This window comes from Vitis riparia, chromosome 10 (genome assembly GCF_004353265.1).
Source record: "Vitis riparia cultivar Riparia Gloire de Montpellier isolate 1030 chromosome 10, EGFV_Vit.rip_1.0, whole genome shotgun sequence".
NCBI lineage: Eukaryota > Viridiplantae > Streptophyta > Magnoliopsida > Vitales > Vitaceae > Vitis > Vitis riparia.
In genome coordinates, this window is record NC_048440.1 from 2,409,677 (window position 1) to 2,421,024 (window position 11,348).

Below are 11,348 nucleotides of genomic sequence, written 5' to 3' on the forward strand. Positions count from 1 at the left end.
GCAATTAGGAGTTTTGCAATATGTTTAAAGAGGAATATAAACTGATGGAACTTCATGATTCAGTTGCTTGGACCATAATGTCTAGCTTCATTTGCAGCAAACATGGACAAAAAGCTGACTAATTCCCTACTCTGATCCCTCTCTATCTCCACTGCAACAGTAAAAGTGTGGTAGCTTGACTCGGCCATAGCTCTGGACAAAGAATGAATAATTAAAATAAAAATCCAAATTGTGCAGTACATTGCATCCTCTCTAATAAGGAGAAGGTGAATATCAAGCCAGAGAGGTCATGCAAGAAGAGAAGGCTCAAAAAGAAAATAGAAACAAGAGCAAGTAAAATTCAAATGTGTATTCTTGCAACTGAAGAGAAAAAATATGTCTAAGACACTGAAATAAGATGAAATAAGCCAAAGGGTCTGTATAATAAGCTAAGTTGTTATTAACTATAGTTTGTATGTCTGTTCATCCTACTGGGCAAAGAGCAAAGGAACAGTACATAAATACATATGGAAAGCTCCCAAATACCTAAATGAGGCAAATTTCAAGTCTGGTTTCTCTTGTGTAGAAACAAAAATTCAAGATTTGTTTAGCAAAAATGAATTTCTTTAATGCTAGATCAGCTTGATTTTGGTAATCAACAGTTTTAGCTACAGGGATGGTTTGTTCATATATGAGACAAGTGCATTTCTTGAAGCAGAGTCATTCTTGGGAGAGGCAATTTCAAAATAAATTTCTAATAAGCTAATTTTCCTCAATTTAAAAGGTATGACATGTCAGAATAGAGATACTTAGGAGCATACCAAATCTCAAAACTTAAGTCAGGGTGGACCAATTCTTATTTTCTCATCCATATCCCAAACTAAAAAAATTGTCCAACTTTTACGTACATAGAATGTGGAAATTGTATTTTAAGGTGTTAAAACTATGATATGCTTCACAAATCAAAAGGAAGCAACAAAAAACTCAGAAAACTCTTTATGCATGCACATGAGATTAATACCAACTAGAAGACCAAGTTGCATAAGTTCATGCATCTTTTTAAAACCACATGATAATCATTTTAGAGGTGGATCATGTATATGTGTCTATCATTCATGTTAAAAAGCAATGGCTAAAAAGCAAGGATTATTTCCTTTCAAGGCAGCTAAAAGCAAAGACTATACTAGGGATATTTTTAGATACATGCAACTTGCTCTAACATTACATTTACACCTCCTCTTGTCCAAAAATCATATTTAAATATTTAATGTTTCCTTATCTCACTCTAATTGAAATTATTTACTTTATCGTAATTTTTGGACAGAAATGATTTCAAGATAATGAAGCTAAGAAAGAATTTACTGCACCACTTGCCTTACACATTCTATTACATAGTAAATAGACCAATAGTCTTAGAAAAAACACAACACAACTTATATAATGAACTGAAATGGAAAATGGCACTAAAGAAACTAATGAACAATTGTCCCTTTCTTTCTTATGCAACAAGACAAGGCATTTGAGACAACCTTTGCTCGAGTTTTTTTCCTAGATAATTCTAATCAATACAAAACTGGTGCTTACACCAATCACCCCTTAGTATATTAAAAGAGGAAAAAATTCAAATATCCACTTAGTCAAGTATCAGTCTACCTGAGGAAAACATTCAATTAAGTTCAGTGTTGATTGGTCTTCATAGTATATTTACATGTCGAATTTTCTATTTGAATAATTGAAAAATTAGTGCCCTTACTTGCACCGGATTATGACTGGAACGATTTTCAGAGCCTTTGGTCCATTTCTTATGCCTCTTTTATGGCGAGACACCTACATATTTAGGACATATAGATAGCTTTGAGATCGGAAAGTAACAAATTTTCATCACCTAAAACAAATGAAATAAATAAACAAAACCCCAAATAGCACATTACAAATAAAACTTGAAATTAAAAATCTGGGTGTGAGTATGTATACTTTTTTCTTTATAAATTTTTTCTTCAATCCGGACTACTTTACAATGCAAGCAGAGCTTACACAATATAGGCCTACCAATAATCGTGTGACTTAAAATGATACCATTCATTGATTCCTATTTTATTTATGGAAAATCGAAATTCTGAATTCATAGCTTTGCTTGGTTTTGTTGCATTGGGAAGATAAAGTGAGGTTTGATCATCACTGATTTTTGTAAAACAATTTGTTTTGATCATCCATATTTAATTAACATCCATAAACCTATTCTGTAATGGATTTGATTTTCCGATAAAATATTGCATTCCTTCTCTCATTATAGGTCTAGATATCAAGATTTAGCATGTTAGCTCATCCATCCTGGGAATTCTAATTCAAGATTTCATTTTCTAGATTTAGATTTATTATGCATGTATTACACAAGCTCTTAAACTAATATGATTTTTTCAATATAGTAATTTATACTCGTTTCCTACTCACTGAACAACAGTATAATCGATACTAAAAGGAGACACCTCAAAATTCACTTCTGACACCATATTAAATCCATATCGTTGGACAACCCAACAATCAGTGCTCAAAATATGGAATCCCCAAATGATAAATCAGCTAGCAATCGACACCAAAAAACAAATCAATAATACATTAGAGAGAACCTTTGATTTATACTCAATGACTTATTTCCTACTCACCTACCACCATCATAATCAACACTCAAAGAAGCAAAAAAAAAATTAAATTTCACTACTGAAATAGAGTGGAAGCAAAGCCATTGGACAACAAAACTTTCAATGCTCAAAATATGAAAACCCATATGCTTAAACCAGGTAACAATCAATACCCTAGAATGAAATCAACAACACACCACATAAAACCTTTAATTTATATTCATTTTCTGCTCACTTACTACAAGTATGATTAATATCTAGAATGGGCAAAATACCTCAAAATTCACTTATGAAACGATATAAAAGCCAAGTCGTTGGACACCCCAACAATCAATGCTCAAAATTCGAAAGACCCAATTGCTTAACCAGCCAACGCACGACCCCGAAAAAAAAATCCACATCATAGTATGCAGAAACTTCACTTTATAATGATTTCCTGCTCACCTCCTACCAATATAATCGGTACTCAAAACAGTAAAAACACCTCAAATTCAATTTTGAAATGAGATGAAAACCTAATCATTGGACAACCCAGAAGTCAATGCTCAAAATCTGAAATACCCAAATGCTTAAACCAACCAACAACCGACACATAAATATATTTTTGTGAAAACATCTAAAATCTGAAGTTTTGGCCAAAAATATTTTTTTCTCCAACAAATCTTTAGAATTAGTAATTGATCAGCCTGGCTTTTTTAGGTGAACTAATTCAAAGGTCAGCCCATGCATGAGTTACCATGAATACTTTCATATTCATACCTGGAAGGTTGAATTGTAAAGGGCCACAATATCAAAAGAGTACTACTATGTGACAAATAAACAACAAGCTAGGGTATAACAATATTTGGACATCATGTACGAAACCCTAGAGAATGAATTAAGACCATTCATCATCACTTATGAATTAAGACCATGCTAATCCATGGTCCACTGGAAAATTCCCAAAGTGGGAACTTTCTTATTATTCTATGTGTTTAGATATATAATAATAATGTAAGGAAAACTGGCCTTCTTATTATTGTCGGTGGTGACAAAAGGTGTTGATGGGCTCACCTCCTACCAGTATAATCGATACTCAAAACAGTAAAAACACTTCGAATTCAATTTTGAAATGAGATGAAAACCTAATCACTAGACAAACCAGAAGTCAATGCTCAAAATCTGAAATACTCAAATGCTTAAACCAACCAACAATCGACACAAAAAACCTCACAATACCCATCAAAAGTAAAAATATAAATAAATAAATAATAAAAACACAACCAAAATAAAGTACCAAAACTGAATTTTTTCTGATGCTCAATCTGTTATTAAACTAGTTTCTCTTCTGATGCTCATGATAACACCTTTAGCCCTAATATGTTCTCAACACCCAACGAATGCTTAAATGGAAAACTCACCTGTGATTGATTCAGGAAGCTCCACTTCAGTTTCTAGAAACCTTTAAAAATCAACCTTTGATGAAGAAATACGAAATCTGCCTCAACTTTGGCTTCCTTGAAGGTTTTCAGAAGAAACCTATCGGGTTTGGGTCATTAACTTGTGAAGAGACACGCTAGGGTTAGGGCAGAATCAGACGAAGCTGACTTTCGGACGATGGGTATCCATTGCCTGCTCAAGACCTCAATAAACAGATCAACTCTATCAAATGAGCTATGAAAATGGAAATTTTCTGAGATCTAGTTAGGGCAAAACGAGATAAAGTGACAGAGATAACTTCAAGTTTTAAATGTTTCTCAGGTCGGGTGCGTTGTGGGTTTCAAACTTCATAACTTCATTATTCACATTTTAGTGTTTCTAAAATTGCGCAGTGGCTGCTTGATATGGAGACCCGCGGTGGCTGTTGACAGGGAAAAAATAAAGGGCAATTTTGGAATAGCTTACCGAAACAGTATATAGTACACAAAAAAATAATAGTTTGGTCATTAACGGACAAAGCCCATATTCCACTTTCTATGGGTTTCATTCCCATATAACCTTCAAATGGAGCTCCCCAAACACAACTTTCCCATATTATATTGTATATCCTATATAATTTTATATTTTAAAAAAATTATATATATTTAAAAACTAAATGTCAATTCTAACTTTTCACATTGAAACTTTTAAAATGAAATCCTTGTTAAAACTCAAACATTAATGATTTGTTAGACTTCGTTTTTGCTTAGATATATTTCTTGTTTTTTATTTTTAAAATTAAGATTTTTCATTAAAAAAATATTTAAAAATAAAAACTCTAGTGTAAAGTTATGTGATGTCTTAAGAATTACTTTTAAAATTTTTGAAATTTTATATAAAAAAATATTTTTAATTTCTCAATTTTTTTAATTAACTTGAAAACAATATTAAATTTTGTATGTAATCTTTTAAAAATTCTTGTATTTTATATAGATATTAGTATTATTTTTTGTTTTTGAAAATAAAAAGACATTAATTTTTCTAATTATCATTAGAATATTTTTAACGAATAATATCATATTTTAATATAACCGAAAAGATAACTTATCTAACTGTTATGAGAAGTCTATAAATCAATATTTTTAAAATAAAAAATCTATATTAATTTAAAAAATCAATATTTATATTTTATAAATAAAAAATGGGAATTTATCTCTTAATGTTATGGGAATAGGGGAGCTCTCTCCAATTATGCCTCATTTACATCCTTGCATTTGCATCCTCGTGGAAAATCTTACGTTGAATTAGCAAATTGGGGTGCTTATAGCTCAAGCATTTCTTTATATATATTGCAAATATACCTTTGCAATCCTATCAAAAAGAGATTTAAAACCTTAAAGCTATATTTGGTTGTGAGAGAATATAAAGAGAAACAATAAAATAAATAAATAAATAAATAAAAAGTGAAAGAAAATAAAAAAAAATTAAAATTATTAAATTATTTTTATATAATATTTCAAATAATTTCATTTATTTAACTTTTTATATAAAGATTAAATAATTTTAAAATAAAATAATTTTTAATTCATTTTAATTTTATTATTTTCATATTTTACCGTACAACCTCAAATTAAATACTATCATTATTTGATTAAACCAAAACATCTTTTTGAAATATTAAAAATTAAATATTAATTAGAGTCCTAATTCTTATGTTATAACAATTATATTTTGATTTTAATTAGGACAACCTATGATTCTCTTCTTATATATAGAATATGGGTAGCATAACCTTTACTTATAGTACCAAAGAAAAAATTATCGTCTTCTTCAACACCAAGAAGCTTTCACAATTCTTTATCTTCTCTTTTATTTTGATTTCCCTTTTTGGATGTGTTAATTCACATCAAGCCCTAAAATACAACACACTTGAACTTCCTTCGGGGGTATCTGGCCCTGAAAGCATTGCCTTTGATTGTAATGGAGATGGTCCTTATATTGGCATCTCGAATAGTAGAATTTTAAAATGGCAAGGTTCGAAACATGGATGGAAGGAGTTTGCAATCACTTCCCCATTCAGGTAAAAACTACTTGTAAATTTTTTATTCATTATGTTTAGTATATATTCACTTATAATTACATATATTTCTTAAAAAGATTTAAAAATATAATAATATATAATTAATTTTTAAATTATGTTGTATATTCATATTAATTGCATGCCATAAAGTATTCTTTTAGTGTTCAATTCAACCTTCTTTGTAATTGTAAGTGTACGTTTTATGTTGGATAAAAATGTATGAGAGTATTTGAAATAATTGAAGTATTTGTTTTTTTGTGCTTGATTAGGATTCCTAAATTTTGTAATGGATCACTCAACCCTGCAATAGAACAAGTATGTGGAAGACCATTGGGTCTTAAATTCAATGAAGCAACATGTGATATTTACATTGCAGATGCCTATTTTGGCTATTGGTGGTTGGGCAAAATGGTGGAGTTGCCAAACAAGTAGCCATTAGTGCAGAAGGAGTCCCATTTCGATTCACTAATGCTTTGGACATTGATCAAAATACCGGAGTTGTCTATTTTACCGAGATTAGCACCATATTCCAAAGATGGTATGTATCACCATATTCCAAATATGGCCCCCCTCCTCCCCGCCGTATAAAGCCTTTATGATATTGAATTTTGGATATTAAAACCCCAGCCTTCATTTTCCCATGCCATCCATTCCCACAACATAAAAACAACAAAACATGAATATCATTTACTAACAAGAACTCGCAAAAACATTACATAAATGATGAACATAATAATAATGTTAACAATGAAATATCAATGAAGAACTGTTGTCACAAATTTTACATGAAATTAATAATATTTTAATTACTAAATATAACAAAAAAAAATGAAATATTTGCTACTATCCATATACATTTTACAAGAAGGTTTAAAATGGAAATTAAATAATTTTAAATGAAACTATGCAGGTTATAATTCTTAAAAGAAAAAAAAAACATTTAAAAAAAATTGAAACGTTCATTGTTAACAACTCAATAATATGACTAAAATTATCAAATTTAAACCAATACAATCTTGGTTGCCTTTTCTACATAAATTCATATTTGTTCATAACTAGTCATAATTTTGTTTGATCGAGCACAAATATAGACCAGGGAAAAGAACATATATATCAATATCATTTGAAAATTTGTACAAAATTTATTGTCTGCAAAGTATTTTTATTTTTAATGATAAACAAACATTATGATTATATATATTTAAATTATAAACAAACATTAGATTCAAATATCTAATATTTAAAATGTTATATTTATATTATTTTACAATATGTATATATATTAAATATAATATATAACTTTTAAAATATCAATGTTTTTAAAATAAAAATATAAAATAAGTATAAATTTTAAATATAATATATATCAATTTCTTTAAGAAAACAATCCAAAATCTATTATATTCTTATATCATTTTTTAGAATTTTTCTTAACATTTTCATGAGTCTCATTCAATATCCCTTTTACAAATATTTTGTATTAGAATGTCTATCGATATTTTCCAATATATCCATAAAATTAAATTATCGATATATCCTTAAAAACCGATATTTTCATCATTGCCTATTATAAGTCATTAGACACCAAAAGGAAGTATAAAATATAAGATATCATAAAATATCCTACATATGGTTATTAAGAATTCTCATCATTGAGGACAAGAATAAATAAACAAATATTTTTGGATAATCCCAAAACCTTTCAAACTCTAATATTACCGATAAGTGTAAATGTAGCTAGCAATTTTCAAAATCCTCTATGCTAATTGTACTATTCTATTTGAACCACAAAACAAGTTATGATGGACTTATATCCTTTAAAATAATTTAAGGTCATATTAAGTTGGTCAGAAATAAAATGAGATTGGATAAGAGAGTAGATATTATATCATAGCCCATGTTTGGTTGGTGATATGATAGATAAGTTATCACATCACTTATCTTATTTTATATTCAACCAAACATGTGATATGATAAATGGTGGGATATATTATTCATCCTTTTTTTTTTACCCCTTTCACATAATCCCATGGTATGATATGAGATATACATATGCCATATATCAAAATTTTATATTTTTATTAATTTTTTATTTTTTATAATAATAATATACTCATTTTACAAAATAAATTTTTTTATTATAAATTAAATTTATTAAACTTAAAAAATATTTATAAAACAATATTAATATATAGTATATAAATTATTTTTATATATTAAATAACATAATATTAAAAAAAATTATTTGTAAAGTTTAAATATTTTAATCATATTGTTAAATATAACAAAATTGTTATTTTTTAAATAGAAAATATTTGAATGTGATATAATTTTTATTTTAAACATTAAAAATAATATATATTTCATATTATTGTTTATTTATTTCATAAATTAAATATAAATATAATATAATATAACATATCTCATTAGATTTGCTACCTTAAAATATCATATTCATAGGATATGTATACTCAAGGATATCATATCTCATTGAACATCGTATCATAAAATATGCATATCTTATCCAATGATATTTGATATCCTAAGATATACAGATTATATCCTATCTGTCAACCAAACGTAGCCTAAGAGATTAAGAAAATATCTTACCATGGGATTAACATATCCCATGTAAAAGGGATTAAAAAAAAGGTGGACAATATATCTCACCATGTATCATATCTCGTGTTTGGTTAAATATAGAATAAGATAAATGATGAAATAATTTATCTCAACCTATCACCAACCAAACATGAGATAGAATATAATATCCCCTCTTTTATCATGTGTCATACTATATCCGACCAAACAAACATAACCTCAAAGATTAAGAAAATATCTTTAGTTGTGTTTCCTATACAAAACTCCTTTTTTTTTTTTAATCAAATTTAACTAGTATGCTACCTAAGCAAATGATAATTTTCTTAGAGTAATATAGTAATATCTAAGGATCATACTCCATTAATATTTAGGTCTTGTCACTAGTTTTATAGATAATGTTAGTCTTAATTAAATTAGGACCATATTTTCTTATTAAGTGGGCTTATTTTATTATTTTTACTCTATTAGGTGATTGATTAAATTATGAAATACTTTTATTATCCTAGTTTTATAAGGATATGAAATTATAATTTAATTAGATATTAAAAATAATTTAAAACCATAGTAAAATCCCTATAAAATAATACTCTTGAAATCATGAAAAATTATTATCTTAGTGGGATTATTGATTTATGGATAAATGAATTCATTATTAATTTATCAATAAATTCATAATTTATTAATTATATTTATTCATTTGGAGAACATCATGTTTATAATATATATATATATATATATATATATATATATATATATATATATATATATATATATATAAATTACTTAAAATCCAAAAACAATAAATGTGGTCAAAAGTAAATAGATAGAAGCCTAAGAGTCTCTAGAACAAGAGATAATTATTAATTGAAAAAGATAAAAGGACTCCCACCATGAAGAGATATGGTGTCAAAACCTAATATCTTAAAAGATAAAAAGGTTTTAAGTATGCAATCTGAATAAATAGTTGAATTGAAAAAAATAGGAATTGTAAAAACTTGCTTAATATTGTATTTTGAATTTTTATTTGTTATTTGTTTTTTTATTTATTAATTTTTATTTTTTGTATGGATTTCATTGTTTATTAATGTATATTTTCTTAACACCTTAAGGATTTTAAAAAGAATTATTATTTTATCCAAAAAAAAAATTTAGACATCAATTTTTTTTAAAGAGCTTTCAAACCGTTATTTTTTTCAACGTAAGTTTTTTAGAATTCTATATATAAAAATATTGCTATTTTAAAATTTTAAATAAAAGATAAGAGATGTATCTAAATAAATACTAAATAATTTGTAAAATATTTTTAAAATTTTGACTAATTATATAGTTGATGTCATATCGCATGAAATTCAAATTATTTTGAGATGAATAAAGAGAATTTATTTTTTAATAAGTAAGATTGCCTTCCTCTTCCCTTTTTTGTCTTTTTTTTTTTTTTAACTAAAACACCATTTTTCCCTTTATTTTCAAATTCCTTGAATTTTGATGCATACCGCTAATTTCCTCTCAAGATGGTGAAAATTTATTGGTATCCCATCATAGCCGAAATTTCGGTTTCGGTGGCCGGTGATACGAAAGAGGGGGCGAAATGTTGACAGAAGAAATTTCGCCAAATTTCGATTAAAATCGACGAAAAATGGCTGAAGCGAAAAATCGGCGAAATCTTCACAAAAAAAAATGCCGACCGCTGCAATTTTATGGTGAAATTTCGATTTGTATCGCCGATTTTTCGGGAAATTTCCCGATATTTCCTACCACTCCAGCCCACGCACAGGATACAAAATCTGTCCAATTTTTTTTTTTTAAAAAAAAAAAAAAACATAAGATGTTATTTGGTAATCTGATCATGATTTGCAGGCAAAGGTTGTGTTTTTTAGCCTGGCTCAAAAATTGTGGATTTAGGGTTCGTGAAATTTAAATCCAATGGCACAAAAGCAAAGCGACCCCTAGAACAGATCCAGAAAACACAGGGAGCAAAAAAAAAAAGAGCAAATTTTTTGGTTTTCCTTGGGGGTTTTGCATGGATTTTCTCGGAAATCAAACGAGGATGAATTTTCCCGGAAATCAAATGGGGGATGGATTTTCTTGGGAATCAAACGGGGGTTGCAAAAAAAAAAAGTAATAAATGATTAGATTAGAACCTGCGAGGATTGAGAGTGGAAGAGGAAAGTAGGGCCTTTTTAGGATTCTCTCGTGCGGAGGGCAGCTTCAGCAAAGGGCTTTTTGATGCCCGAGTGAGAGAAGTGGGTGGCCCTTTTTATTTTTTAGATTTAGTAGAGATAAAAAAAAAAAATGGAAACAAATAATGACCCTATGCATATGATGGTAAGCTGATCCAACCGTCAAAATTGAACCCAATGGCTATGTGATAATATGTACAAATTATTGATATTTAATGAAATCAAGTCTTCATTAAACTTGATAATGAGTATACAATTAAAAATTCACATGACCCACATAATATTAATATAACAATCATAAATAATTAACTTAACAAACATTACATCTAATATAACAAATCATATATATATTAAATTCTTCAACAAAATAAATTTAAATTGTCTATTATACTTCTAATTACATTGTTACGAAGTTTTTCTTACATTTCATGAGTTTTAATTAATTAAAATCAAGTTACCGATATATCCGTG